This window comes from Perca flavescens, chromosome 2, assembly GCF_004354835.1.
Source record: "Perca flavescens isolate YP-PL-M2 chromosome 2, PFLA_1.0, whole genome shotgun sequence".
NCBI classification, from domain to species: Eukaryota; Metazoa; Chordata; class Actinopteri; order Perciformes; family Percidae; genus Perca; species Perca flavescens.
The window spans coordinates 20815782-20830544 of record NC_041332.1 but is presented as its reverse complement, the minus strand read 5'-3'; the positions used below and the strand labels follow the sequence as shown (position 1 = coordinate 20830544).

The 14763-nt window shown below is 40.3% G+C and overlaps 1 protein-coding gene across 4 annotated transcripts in view; it reads left to right on the top strand.

Moving 5' to 3' along the window:
* Positions 1-14763, top strand: part of LOC114565382 (uncharacterized) — a 68116-nt gene that overhangs the window by 6851 nt on the left and 46502 nt on the right. The gene's annotated exons all lie outside the window — the stretch shown is intronic.

Genomic DNA, 14763 nt, shown 5'->3' with positions numbered 1-14763 from the left:
TTCAATGGGTTCATTCCCAAAGACTTTGGAGACACAAGCACGTTCTTGCCCACAATTCATCCCCGTTTCCCCCTGGTAGTTTATTCAGAATGCAACTAAAGATGGCTGTTACTAAGCTGATTCATGTAATCTATTAGTACTAAATCATTCATGTCCACAGACACCATGTCAATAATAGACTGAGGTCATAATCTCTGGTGAAATCCAGTCGTGCGCTCTGATAAGACTTTGTAGGTAAATTCTAAGTAGAGCTCTCTTTTTTTTTTTTTTAAGAATACAACATCAGATGATTCACTATCACAGAGATGAAGTAGCTTTTGATGTTCCCCAGCCATCTGTGTGAATTGCATTGTTGATGTAAAGGGTAAATGTGACTGGAGGAGTGGTGAGGATAAGGGAGGATGATGTCGTACCTTTCTGGTGTTTACAGACACTTGAGATGGGGATTGAAAGGTCACTGAGCACTTTGTGTTTAAATCCTGTTGAACTGTTCACAAGAGTTTCAGACAGTTAAGAATGTAGTGTCCGAAATAAGAGAAACATGGCATGCCAAAATTAAGGGTGTCAAAGGTGAACAACTGCCTCTCGATCAGTGCATGCAGGGATAGCCTTCAGCCTACTAGTGATAGACTGATTTTATCGTCCGGCGTTCGCCGATAGTTTTTTCCCGGCATTATTTAAAGACAGGGTCCACAGGCAGCTCTGTGTTGCTGGTGATGCTGCAGTTCACGTGCAGACCATGCACTGCCCCTCCACCACTAGCAGAGTGCTGGTGTCTTAAATTACAAATCAAGCACTTTTCAGTTTTATTGTTTTTTTAAATTATTTAAATGTGTTGACAAAGGACATTTTGTGATGACCTGATTAGGTAAAGGTACTTTGTCACATAATTATTATCTGTCTTATAATATGTCAGCAAGCAATGCATCATCAAGGCTGTGTTGTAGATGTTGATGAAAGCCTTTTACCCTTGCACAGTTAACCATATGCAGTGCACCCATCCATATGATGCACATTGCACACATCATTTGGGTGATATGAATGTAAGATGATTGCAGAAGTGACACTGATCTGTGTTTTTGTTTATTATTTTTAAAGAAATGGCAGAGCAGATTCTGTAAACAAATCCAGTGTGGCAGGGTTTACATTTTTATCATGTAAATTGAGGGAGCGAAAGCAGTATCTGCTCAAGAAAATCGGCAGCTCGTATCGGTCATCGGATAAAGCTGATGAAAAAAAAAATCGGTATCGGCACTAAAAAATCCATATCGGTCGATCCCTACTATCCACCCCTGAACAGGATAAGTAGTTAACAAAATGGATGGGTGAATGTCAGAATGTACATTTTAATCTGCATTTGTTTGTTTTAATACATTAATTTCCAGGAAACTGACTGAATGTCATTGTTAATTTACCCTACGGATGATCATTCTTTGTAAACTTTGCTTGACTTGGCTTTGGAGTGAAACTCCACTCGAAAGCAGAATTCACATATGCTGTTTGTTTGATCTTAGACAGTTTAATAAATATGTGTGAGCATGAAGAACTCTCTCCCAAACCTAGAAAACCCATATTTAAATGTGCCATGTCATCATAAGATTAGGTCTTGTAGCTGCTTCTTTGACAGGAAGTGTTACACAGTTGCTGTTTTCACATCTATGTGACCTATTTTGTTAAAGCTTAAATGCTTTTCACAAGTTTCCTCATTTAAAGTTCCCCTCAACTTTAGGAATCTGTTTACCAAACCCATCTGTTATTCATTGTCATTGGACCAGCTCACATACTCTCACATTTAGCTGTTTGAGAGGCTGCTTCACATTCACAAAACTTGACTAAACAAGCATAATTTAAAAAGTGTTTTTTCTAGGGTGGATTTCTCTTTAAATGCTGCAGTAGCTATAATAGTCTTGCATTATAATTGTGTGGGGGTGGTATCAGAGTTAAATTTGTTAAGAAATAGCATGTCTCATACAGTACATGTTGTAATCCTGGTGAGTGATTAATGTCCCTATATGTCTCAATGGACCCTTTCTCCACATCCTGCATTTGGACAAATAAGCAGACTTCTTGCCCTTTTACATCCATACTGCAGTTATTGAATGGGTTAAGTTCAACTCATTGCTTGTAGTTCATGTTTTAACTGAAGTTGAGTACATTGTTAGAATGTAGGTATTACGCTGACCAGCCACGCTATTTTATTGTATTGATAGCCAGATTGACTTTGATGATAATACAAAGTTACATTTCCCAGTGCTGAGATGACTTTGGGAAAACAGTTACAGGCCTTTTTTAGCACCGCATTTCTTAGATGTGAATCACCACCAGTTTTTTTCATCTGGTTCCAGTGTGACCAGTCATTTAGCATTCAGCGTCTTGATTGATCTGGCAGCATAATGGTTTGTTAGTCTGGCACAGGAAGAATCTCAGGAGGACACAGGAAGGAGGATTGTGGTCATTTTAACCTCCTGCAGCTGACCAAAGCAAACACAAGCGCTAGTGAATACAGACATTTGTCATGAAAATTGCCATTATTCAAAATCTGCTTTCCTAAATGACTAATCCTTCCTGTGCTGGAAACTGCAGCCAATTGCTCAGCCTAGTGTAGGTACAAGTGGTAACTTCAACGTTTAACAAGTGGTTAACTTAAATGGTGATATTCTCCTGTATATGTTTCTACATGTAAACAAATGCCATGCAAACACTAAAACCAAAAATGTATTGATCCTATCAACAAGTATTGTATGTTGTCCAAATACTATAGTATTAAAAACACATCAATGAGCCACACCTGTGCACTATGGCATGTTACTTCAGTAAGATGTACACAACCACTGTAGTTTATGAGGCAATTCCCCCATAGACCGCCCTGCTGCCGTTACTCACTAAAGACCCAAATGTATATTTATCTGTCATTTTAAATAGTCCCCAACAAATTCACTTTTATCTTTGTCTGAGTAATGTTTGCTAAAAAAACTACAGTGCCTAGCTGGAAAATAAAATGATGGAGCCTTTCTTAGAAATGCATATATATTTGTGACCCTGTTTTAAGGATTTGCAACTTCAGTTGGAACCAATGACCATTGTGGCAGAGTGCCCCAGACGAGGCCGGGGAGTCAAAGTATCGAGAAACGTACTAACACAAGAAAATATAGACTACAATAATAGCTATTGTTAAATATTGACTATCCGCTGTGTCAATTCAAACAAGTTATCAGATTTGAGCTTGAGTATCCTCAACTGTTTAGATTTAGTGTGTATGGAAACTAAGAAACTAAACCAAAATGTACTTTATAATATGTGTCCGTTCTCCTGATCCAAAGGGCTTTATTGACGCAGGGTGCAATTAGGTCACTATTGGGGAGGGGGGGATGACCATCGAAACAAATTCTATTCCTTCACATTCTTCCATACAAACAGCAAGTAATATGTGTTGTATCAATAGGATTATGTCCCCATTCCTCCTCATTTACAGTAAATGACCTCCTGCAGACATGCAGTGCATAATAGATTACATATCTAGATCAGAGGAACTTGGCTCTCTGTTTCTCCTCTGTGACTCACCTCCAGTCCTGGCTTTTTCATCTCTCTTCAGTGTGTCCGGTCATATCCCATGCCTTCTTTTGCTAGATCTTGTAACAGTGTGTTGGCAAGTACAGGCAGATGCCTGTGGTTAGCCAACCACAGCCAGAGCTAACCAGTACAAAAACATGAATAAATTGGCTGTTTGGGGGGTTAGGGATTCCGGTAAATTACAACAATTATCTTCAGTCCACTAGTGAAAATTGGTAAAAGATGGAAACTACAAGGCCCTTTTGGAAAACTTGCCTCATTTAGGGTATATTCATGCCAGTGTTGTTTTAATTTGTTTTTTTGTTTTGTGTTCATAGACATTTGGCAGCATTAAATCTAATGACTCCTTGGCACTTATAATTCTCTAAACTTTATGGAAATGGTGGTTAGTATGTAATGATTTGTTTTTAGGCCGTGAGGATGTGAACACATTAATTTCTCTGAGGTTCTATAAAGCCGATTGTAACGCTCCTAAAGAAGAAGATTCATGGTTTCATAGTGACTTGACCCAGTAGGAGGACAGCCAGGGTGTAGGGATCTGGGTGACAGAGCCTATCGAGAAAGACACGCACATAGCCTGTGGAAATAGCTGGCAGCAGTGACTGTAAAAGTTGGAGCAGCCTGATGACCAGGCACACTGTTTCTTAACTTTGTGATGAAACAAAAAAAGGTGCTGCAATGCTTCTGAATGTTCATCCAAGTAGGTTAGCTTACACACTAAATCATCTGTGGGCCTTTAAACCTGAGCCAATATATTAAGTAAGTAAGTAAAATTTATTTATTTATATTGCACTTTTAACAGATACAAATCACAAAGTGCTTTACAATAAATTGGAATATGATAAATAGAAGACATAGGAATATACTATTAGTTTTTATATTTTGGAATTTAGGACTTTTAGCATCATTTTGTGTTTTTGGGTGGATTGTTCTGAAACAAACTGTCGCCACATCTGTTGAACAGAGGAAGGGCAACAGATTTTGCTGAGTCAGAGTGATTGGAATCAAAGGGCGTTTGCCTTGAAAAAATCTTCACCATATGGTGAAACTGGAGCACTGCACCAGTGCTATAAGCCCGGTTCTGGTAAATTCACTTCCTGAGTGTCACTGTAATACTTTTCTCAGGCATTCTTGTTGTAACATGATGGTTTTTATTAGGTTACAGTTAAGGGAATATATGTTTTTGGCATATTCCTCCTGAATTTAATAATAGCAACATATTTCAGTTTATGGTCAATGACTGCCCAGTTTGTGGACGCATTCAGTCTGTACTTTTATTTATTTTTTTGCTTTAATAGTCAGTCACCTTTCACTAAATCTATCCAGTAGGGCTGCACCTTACACATTATTTTCAATATAATTTAATCTGACAGGGATTTTCTTTAATCTATTTGTTTGTCATATGTGTCAATAAACACCCAAATTGACATTGAGCTTGTTTTGTCAGACCAACAGTCCAAAACCCAAAGATATTCATTTTGCCAGAAGAAAACCAATTTTGAGTAAGCCAGCAAACTAGCAGATACGTTTTCTGTCGATCAACATTTCAGCTCTACTATGAGCTAAAACTGTTAACCTTATTTAAATCACAAATTTCCCACTATCATTTTGAATGTTCCATGTTGAGTTGAACCCAAAGCGACCTTGATGTTTACTATTCTATACTCCAGGGATTCTCAAACTTTATAATCAAAGGTCCAAATCTGATTTATGTACAAAGTCAAAGGTCCGGAACGATTGGTGATAAGCAATATACTTTTATTAAACTTGCTTATAATTTACAATCAATACGTTTGTTAGGTTAATTCAAGTTTAAGGCAGTCAGAAAAAAATGACATTCAAGCCCAGTGGAAAAAATGTCACGGTTTGACTGCGATCTTTTGCCTAAATTACAGCAACTCTAACTTTAAAAGCAACATCCATTCAAGTGTCAGACATTTGCAAAAATACATTCCAAACTAGTGCAAAAGAAATAGCAGGTGTACAGTATAGTTTTAGAAGAAATATTAAAGAGAGAACAATATTCATTGATTGATTTTCGTGCTTAAAAAAGTAAATATTACAAAGTAAATAAGCAAACTGTTTTTGTTTTCATGCCGGGAAAAAAATCATTAAACAAACTGACCTTAAAAACTACAAGGCACAGTAATATAAGGGCTACTCGGAGAGCGGCTTGAGTAGCACTCCCTTGTTTTGTCACAGAGCTCGCAAAGAAACGTGTTTGTGTCGTAGTGGCCTTTAACATTCCCGCTCTTCACAACTCCAACGGTTTCTGTGCAAATCAAACACAAGGGCTTCATGCTGGATTGGGGCAAAATTAACGCATATTTCTCAGTCCACTCGTCTTTGAAAACTGTTTTCTTGGTTAACTTTTCTTTACATATTTGGAAAGTGACATCTTCACCGCAAAGTAGCCTTTGCAGACCGAATACGCCGAAGTCTCACTTTCTCGTGCCCGCAGGACAGATGTGAACGCCAGTTAGCCGACCCTGAACTCGCTATGAAAGTTTGGTTTCACTAATATTGAACGTGAACGCCAGCCGACCTGTAACTCGGTAATATTGAACGTGTAGCATAGCATGTTAGCCGACAGTTAACTCGATAATATTGAACGTGAACGGCAGTTAGCCAACCCGAACGTCAAAGGCTCTTGGCTGTCAACGTTGTCATGACAACAATGTCAAACAGGCAAATGATAATTTTTATCCCGGGACATGAATGATAGCTGTAACCTTTCAAATCGACTACTATATTCTACAAGACTAACAATGTATTGAGTACTATACAACCACTTCAATAAATTGTATTGTTGCATTTCTACGAGGTGTGGGCTGGGTCCCAATTGACTTGCCGTCCGGTCCGGATCCGGACCATATTACTTCAGATTTTAGGAGGAGATAACATCATCTTTTGAGTCTTTGGCTGAACATGCCGTAATTAAAGGGTTATTCGTCTCCGTGCTGGCATCATTTAATGTGTGCAGTACCGTGCCAGGCCCAGACAGAGGCAGTGTTTATCAGCCATGCAGCTACTGACCCTCTGGCCTGTTGGGATGCTGGGCTCGTAGCTCGACTGGCTGCTACGCACCGGCCTGTGACGACCTGCTTGTCTGGCTGCTCTGCCTATATCTATCTATATTCCTACCTGTTTGGTAGTCTCTTATTAACAGCCTTTCTGTCTTCTCGTCAAACTACTCGCATGGGTGTCTCAGTGCTGCCTCTCTGGACATCTCCCGTCCAGTTGCATTTTTTTTTCCTCTGGCCTGTCAGTCTTGCTGCACTAGCTGCCGAGCTGTCAGTCTTTCCTCCTTCCTCCCTGATCGTCTTTTGTCATTCTATCTGGCTGTCTGGCTTCCCAGCTGAGGGATGTCTGGATAGGTTCTGGATAACAAGGACCCCGCAGACCCACCACTCACATACAAGAACAGTGATGGGGAAGGAGGGTGAGAGAAAAGGGGGAGGAGGACGCTGTGACAGATAAATCAGAGAAAAATAAGGAGGAGAGGATTAAAGAGGGGACACATACAGTAAGAGAGGGTGTGGAGGGAGAGGGTGAGAGGCAGGAGAGGAATGACCACAAGGAGATAGACGTGCGTTAATGAGGAACAGAGGTAGACAAAGGGAGGGTAAAGCAGATGGATAGGACAGGCATTGGAAATGAGCAGTAGCTGTAAATGCTGTGATATATTGCATTGGACATACCCTATTTGTCCCTGTCAACTAAATATTATTAAATTAATTTAAATAGGTGGGCAAACAAGGCTTACTGCTTATTATGAGACTCACACTTTGCTGCTGTTCCTTTTTTATTAAATTAGCACGCAGACATATTGTTAGTCTGAGGAGCAGAGCCGTGACTCTATAGGGACTAATGCACAAAAAGGCACACTCGATCCTTCTCATACCTTCTCATACGCATGCACACCCACACAGGCATCCGTGTAGTGTCAGACTTCTGGGTCTCTGCACACAGTCATTGTGATGAGACTTGCATCTGAATAACAGATGATACCGTGTAGCGTTAAGTGCTGCAGTTGGAGTTATACATTTACAACTAATTTGTATAACAGATAACTGACTCTAGTTAATCTTATCAGGCAATTTGGGCCTTAAGTGTCTCTTCTTGCATGATGCTGTGGCCAAACGCTTCGTTCTGACCCCATTTATAATGCATAAACTATTAATTGAAGTTATGTAGGGCTGAAACAACAAGTCAGTTAGTCAAGCAACATGACATTTTTTTGTTCTAACTATTTTGATAATAGATTATTCTCTGGTTCCAGCTTCTTCAATGTGAGGATTTGCTACTACTCTATTTTGTATCATTGTAAATTAATAATCTTTGCGGTTTTTAACATTGTCTGGCAGAAAATGCCATTTAAACACATAACTTTGGGCTCAAGGACGTTGTGGGCACTTTTTTTTTTTTTTTTACTATTTTCTGACTTTTTATAGGCTAAACAAGTGATTGATTACTTGAAAAAGTATATTTATCAATAATGATAATAATGAGCTTTAATCCTGCTCAGTCCAATGTGTGAGGTGTAGCAAACAGACTCTTCAATATACAGTGCAATGGAGTAGAAGCTAAAACAGGTGGTATACTTCATTAAGAAAGTCTCAACTCACATATTCCGATAAACTCCCTTTGCCTGTGTGTGTGTGTGTGTGTGTGTGTGTGTGTGTGTGTGTGTGTGTGCTTGTGCGTGTGTCTGTCTTTGAACCCAGAACCCTCATTCTCCACATTGCTGTGGACCGACGAGGAGTTGTTGCTAGCTATCTTACACCTCCCACGCCCATTTCTACAATAAACAGACACACACACACACACACGCTCGCACTCTGCACACCATACATCACCCAGAAATCTGCCCTTTTTAAAGATGAATTACATTCACTTTCCTGTCTCTGTTGCCTCTCCCTTTTTCTCTCTCACACACACACATAACCACACATGCACACAATCTGCGAACTAAACAGGCTACATGACCAAAGTCCAAAGGTCTTCAGCTCTCCTGCCATCCATTCAGAAAAACCTAACCGTTTTTCCGCCCCTCCCTCCTGTGACTCGGCCCATGTGTTGTCTTTCCATGCCTTTTGGAGCTGTGGTCAGCGGAGCCATCTTTGCAGCTGCATCCACGGTTATAACTAACTTTCCGTAGGGGAAGGCCCGTCGACAGCACATAACAAAGGAATGTGACCTGACTGTCACAGCTGATAGATATCTGTGGCCTTGTGTGTTAATTTGCACCCTAGCAGTAGCTGGTGGTGGAGTTCAGCAGTTTCCTCCATTATTACACTATTGGGCAATTGTCTTTTAATACGTCTGACTTTGTAATATTAAAGCAGTTTGCCCCTTCATCTACATTTGGAAAAACACTCAAATCATCGATTGCGGTATGGAAATTATGCTTGTAAAGAAAATAATTATTTGGAGATGAGAAGCTGCATCTTTCATTTAGCAATGGCATGCAGATTCCTACATTACAATATTTTTTTGGTCATCTGCTGTGTTAGGATGCTGCCTGGTGACACTTTCTCCTAAAGCAAAGCGGTCATGTCATTCTGTTGGAACGCCACATGTGTTTGTTTTGTTAAATTTGACTCTATTTTAGGAGTCACTTCCTTTATGATGACATATAGAGGATATAAGTATACCAATGCATTGATTTTGATTAGGAATGAAACAATTAGTTGATTAATCAATTAGCTGATCCACAGGAAATACATTTGCAACAATTTTGATAATCTGTTAATCATTTAAAGTGGAGATATTCCGATAACAGTATCAGTATCTGCTCCGATACTGCCTAAAATGCTGGTATCTGTATCGGGAAGTACTGGAGTTTATGCACCGATCTGATACCACGTAATAAAGAGTAAAAGAAAGTTCTGTGGCATTCGTTGTTTGTTCATGTTTCACAAAGAGTTTAAGCTGAGCCAGACCGACAACAAAGATAGAAATAATATCACATCCATACAGTTGTTAAAATATATGACACACTGTTATCGGTACTCTGTATTGGCCGATACTCAAGTTCAGGTATCGGTATCGGGAAGCAAAAAATGGTATCTGGCCATCTCTAATTTAAAGTGCTCATATTCAGCTTTTTGGCTTTTTCCCTTTCCTTCATTGTGTTATACTATAGTGCAGTGCCCGTTGAAAATGTTTGGAATTCGAATTAGCCTGTCTGTTATCTCCTTACATATACCAACGCTCTCCATCTCTGCAAGATTCGGAATGATTGAGATTTCTCTTGTCACAGCTACCAGAAGACTTACAACTTTCAGACAGGTTGCTTGCGTCACATTTACGTTGTCTCTCTCAGTTGAAGGCTGTGCTGTAACGCTCAGCGCTCACCGGAAAAGTGCTTCTAATATCCTTCACTGGTCTCTGTCCAGAGCAACGGGATCTGTTGGTCCATTCTTATATACTGTGTATGATATTTACCTGACAGAGAACGTTGCAGATTTAGAATGTAATCACCAATTATCACAATGAAAATATGGCGTAATCAGACATTAGCCTCATGGACTCATGGCAGTGTGCTAACCAATCAGCACATATCTGCGTTAATCAACCACTAGAACCGGACCGTGTCTGCGCACGCAGAGAGAGAGAGAGAGAGAGAGAGAGAGAGAGAGAGAGAGAGAGAGAGAGAGAGAGAGAGAGAGAGAGAGAGAGAGAGAGAGTTGTCTCATGTCGTATGGTCGTTAACGAATTTAACATTTCAGCAGAGGGGTTCATTTCAATACAGGTTTAGTGGCTTGACGGTTAATGGTGAAGTATGGATTTGATTCGCGGGGTATTTTGGCGACGGTAATGTTATTAGTGTTGTAAGTTAGCAGTAGACTTAATTAACCCGGGGTGAGTCTGATGAAAATTGCTGTGTCTGCCCAATTTTCTCGCATTACACAGCGCTGTGAAGGAATAATCTCAGAAATCTGCCAGCTCACAGCAATAGCAGGAAAAGAGTCAAAGGCTGTAACACCCCCCCCATCCCCCCGCTGTTGTAAAGCGTTCTGCATGTGGCGTCTGCGTGTGATGTGCGGGTTGTCTTCCCCCCCAAACACAAACACACATATGATATGTCTTGCTTTATTGGACAGAGCGTGATGCCACTTATAGGCAGGCTATCAGTCTGCTTCTTGTTGTCTGTAGCTGGTTGTGCTTTGCATGTGTGGGATTCTGAAACATCCTTAAATTCGGGAATTGGCGTTTGTTTATTCAGTCAAAGACAATCCAAAGTAGTGCAACTTTGCACATTTTTGTGGGTCTGAGGTGTATGTCACATTTTAGCTGCCAAATCTCCGCTGCTTTCTGGTCCTCAGGGTGAGAGGGGGAGTGGCCAGAGGCTAGAGCAGCAAAAGCCAATGTGTGCTTCTTTTACATATATATATTTAACAATATCTTTTGCATTTCTAATCCAAACAATGTCAAACTTGGCACTGCACTTAATTGTGCCCGTAGCAAGTACGTCAAGTTTGAAATCCATCGGACTAACGGTTCGAGAGATATGCGCATAACACACACAGACAGACAGACAGACAGACGGACGTTCCTGCAATTTATAGATAGATATATTATTGTGCACGTTATAGAAATTGAGAAAGCCCAAAGTCCACCCTAAAGGGACTTACCATCTCCAACAGAAAACACTGTTCACAAACTGTTCCAAACAGCTCTGTTGTAGTCCAGTCTTTAGTTCTGTGACGAACGTGCGTCACTTTGTAACACACGTTATAATGCTCGCCTAGGCTAGCTGATAGCGTGGCATGCCCTCATACTCTGCTTCTGACTGGCTAGCAGTGCTTACCTAGGTGTACTGTGCATGTGCGACTCCCAACAAAGATGGAACATAAGTGAGATGCCTCACTCTGTAGCTAAAACAGAGAGCTTAGCACACAGGGTGAAAAGAAGAGCTGCAGCAATGTGCAGTACAACAAAACATTTTTGTTAATATTAAACCACATAAACCTATGCTGATACAACCTCTAAATACAATTATGAACCTGAAAATGAGCATAATATGAGCACTTCAAGTCATTTTTAAAGCAAAAATGCAAAATATTCTCTAGTTTCAGCAAATGTGAACTTTTGCTGGTTTCCATAGCCTTTTAAACTTGGTTTTGACTGTTGTTTTAGACAAAACAAGCAATTTAAGTACAACAAAATTGCTATGGGCATTTTTACTATTTTCGGATTAGAACAATGAATTTATTAGTTGATCAACAGAAAAGTGAATCAATAGCCAACTATTTTAATAAAGTAAGTTGCTAGGAGTTTTTGGTCTTCTCTGTTTTACGTCGTGGTATCTATTGTCTTTGGATTTGTCTGAAAAAAATCGTCTGTCAAAAATATTAATTTTAATGGGCATTTTTACCTATTCTCAACCATTTTATAGACCGATTGATTAATTTTGAGAAATGATAATAATTGTTAGTTTTTGATGTACAAACTGAATAATCAGGAAAATAATTGACAGATTAATCAAACTTAAAATAATTGTTAGTTGCAGGATTGACTTTGATTCATATTTTCTTTACATTATGTAATTTTCTTATGTGTCACAGCAGATTATTTATCAATAACTGAATGTGATACCGACAGCTAGTGTTTAAAGTAGTTACTGCAGTGCAAATTCAAAATACTGGAGTGTCGTCTCCCCCGCCCCCTCCTCCCCAGACTCGAAGTTCACGTTGGTTGCCAGACTGAGACCCCAGCATCCATAACAATGTTGCTAGTAGCTTGTCTCACACAGCCAGACATTACTTCACAGCACAGCGGAGTAGCTAATGTTAGATGCTGGCTATATTGACAGTCATAAAAGCCCATACTCACGCAGAGCTCTGTACCCAACTGACAGACTCACTTTTTTGGCTTAGAATTATGGTAGGAACTGCTAAAAACACAGCAACCTCGCTGTCCTCTCCACCCGTCGGACAGACACACTTCCTCAGCTTAGAATTACGGTGAGAACCACCGCTTGCCTGGTCCTCCGGTAACGTTAGCTAGCAGTTAGCAGGGTTAGCATGGCGGCTTTAGCCAGGACCAGTCGGGATCACTTTACTGGCTGTGTCTCAATTTGGTTTTGCAAGTAACAAACTCGAGTACTCTAGCTATATAATTCAATGCGAGTACACAAATTTTGAAATGACATAAAATGCCTGTCCATTGTAGCCGTGATAAATTAGCCTGAAGCTAATGCTTAGCTACCTGTTCAGGAGGAAATTAGCCAACTCGGCGTCCTTTTGGGCTCTAAGCTGTCTCCGTCTTTCAAATACATCTCCAATATTTACCGGGGGTTTGTTACGTCTCTGGTCATGCAACTGTTAGAAACATGGCAGTTTTTTTTTAGGTCAGGTAGAATAGGGCTGGGCGATATGGAGAAAATCAAATATCACGATATTTTTTACCAAATACCTCTATCGATACCGCAACGATATTGTAGTGTTGACTATTGGTGCTTTCACAAAATATTTACACAATGAGATCTTTGATAAATAATCATCAGTAATGTGGGATATAATGAATAAGTGGGTAAAGGCAAATAATAGAACAGCTAGAACAGTCTGGTAAGGTCAGAAAATGACATCACTTTAATGTAACGCAGCCTTTAAAACCAGAAAAAGACAACACTTATGCCATATTACAATATTACGATATCCCAAATCTAAGACGATATCTAGTCTCATATCACAATATCGATATAATATCGCTATATTGCCCAGCTCTAGGGTAGAATCTAACTCCGTTGATCCTGTTTGTTTGTTTGCTGCTTTCATGGCCTCAACGTTACAGCTGTAGCGCGCTGGGTTTACGTTTTTACAGGTATATCTGGCAACCCGGCCTGGCTGTCAAACTGGGCAGTTGCTAACAACACACAGGCCAAAACGCAAACGGAAATTTCAAAAAGGAGAAAATACTGGCATTAAAGCCCCAGTGTGTAACGTTTGTAGTTGTTCATTATCAAAATCTGTATTGCCTTTCACAAACCTGTCCTTTTTCATGAATATTTACCACCGCCATCAATTTCAAGTATTCCTATTAGCTTGGAATTTTACATTTGCACTTGCATGAACTGGGGTAGACGCTCCATAATGATGCGCCATCTTGAAATACATTAGCCGGTAAGGGACATACAGGCTATACTGCTCCGCCTTTTGCATTTTCGACTCACAGCTGCTGCTAATGGGTATCGTAGCTTCCCGGCCCCAGCAAGTTTGAAGAAGGAAACATGGAGGTCCACACGTATTCAAAATCCAAATTTCAGCAACAGGAGTCTTCTTCTTCGCCCAGAAAAAGACAACGGATATTGAAAAGAGCAAGAGACCGGAAAAAGAGTGAACATTGGAGCTGCTTTGGAGGCACACACCAAATCCCAACTAGTTAATTATCCTTTCTCTCTCCTTTCCGTCGGGTGGCGCGCGTGCCCGCTCATGGTGTCCATGCCACTCTCCGACATGAACTCATGGATGTGTTAAGAGAACGCATGAACTCCAACAATGACGGCTGATAGACGGCCTTTTGTACACCTTAGCTTTTTGAAGCGTGAAGGCTACCGTAGCTGCAATACTGCGTGGCGAGAGAGTTGATTGCGATATATGATCTCAACGCTAGATGGAAGTAATTCTTACACAATGTAGCTTTAACATTGTTGTCAGAAAAGATAGTATTTCAACTTAGCATGTTTCCTTAATATCTGATGATGCATTGGGGTCATTTTTTGGATTTATTACAGTAAACATATTACATATTGGACCTTTTAATATACATGTCGCTCATTCTCTCTATTTCACCTTGGCAAAACCATTCCTTCACAATGAAAAAAATCACTCTTCAGCAGCACATCAACGTTGCATATGAGGGAGAAGAACCCCCACATACTAATTAACCTGGGCATGTTTTGTCATGATCCTTGTCAAAGATCTTTCTTAACACGATACATTGAAGTAAAACAGAGCTGTCTGCCATTGAAATTTTGGCACAGCGTGAGCAGAAAAGTGTGCATCTGGTGGAGCGACACTTCTGTGCTCCTCGCGGTGTAACCTGGCACCGGCTGCAGAGAGATGGCAGCAGGATGGCAGCTTAGCAGGCGGACAAACGGAGGGAGCGGGCATGGTATCCAGGACGAGCAAGGTCACCGGCACAGGTTGATTGAGTGCTTGTAGGAGTGGGTGACCTCCTTCCCTT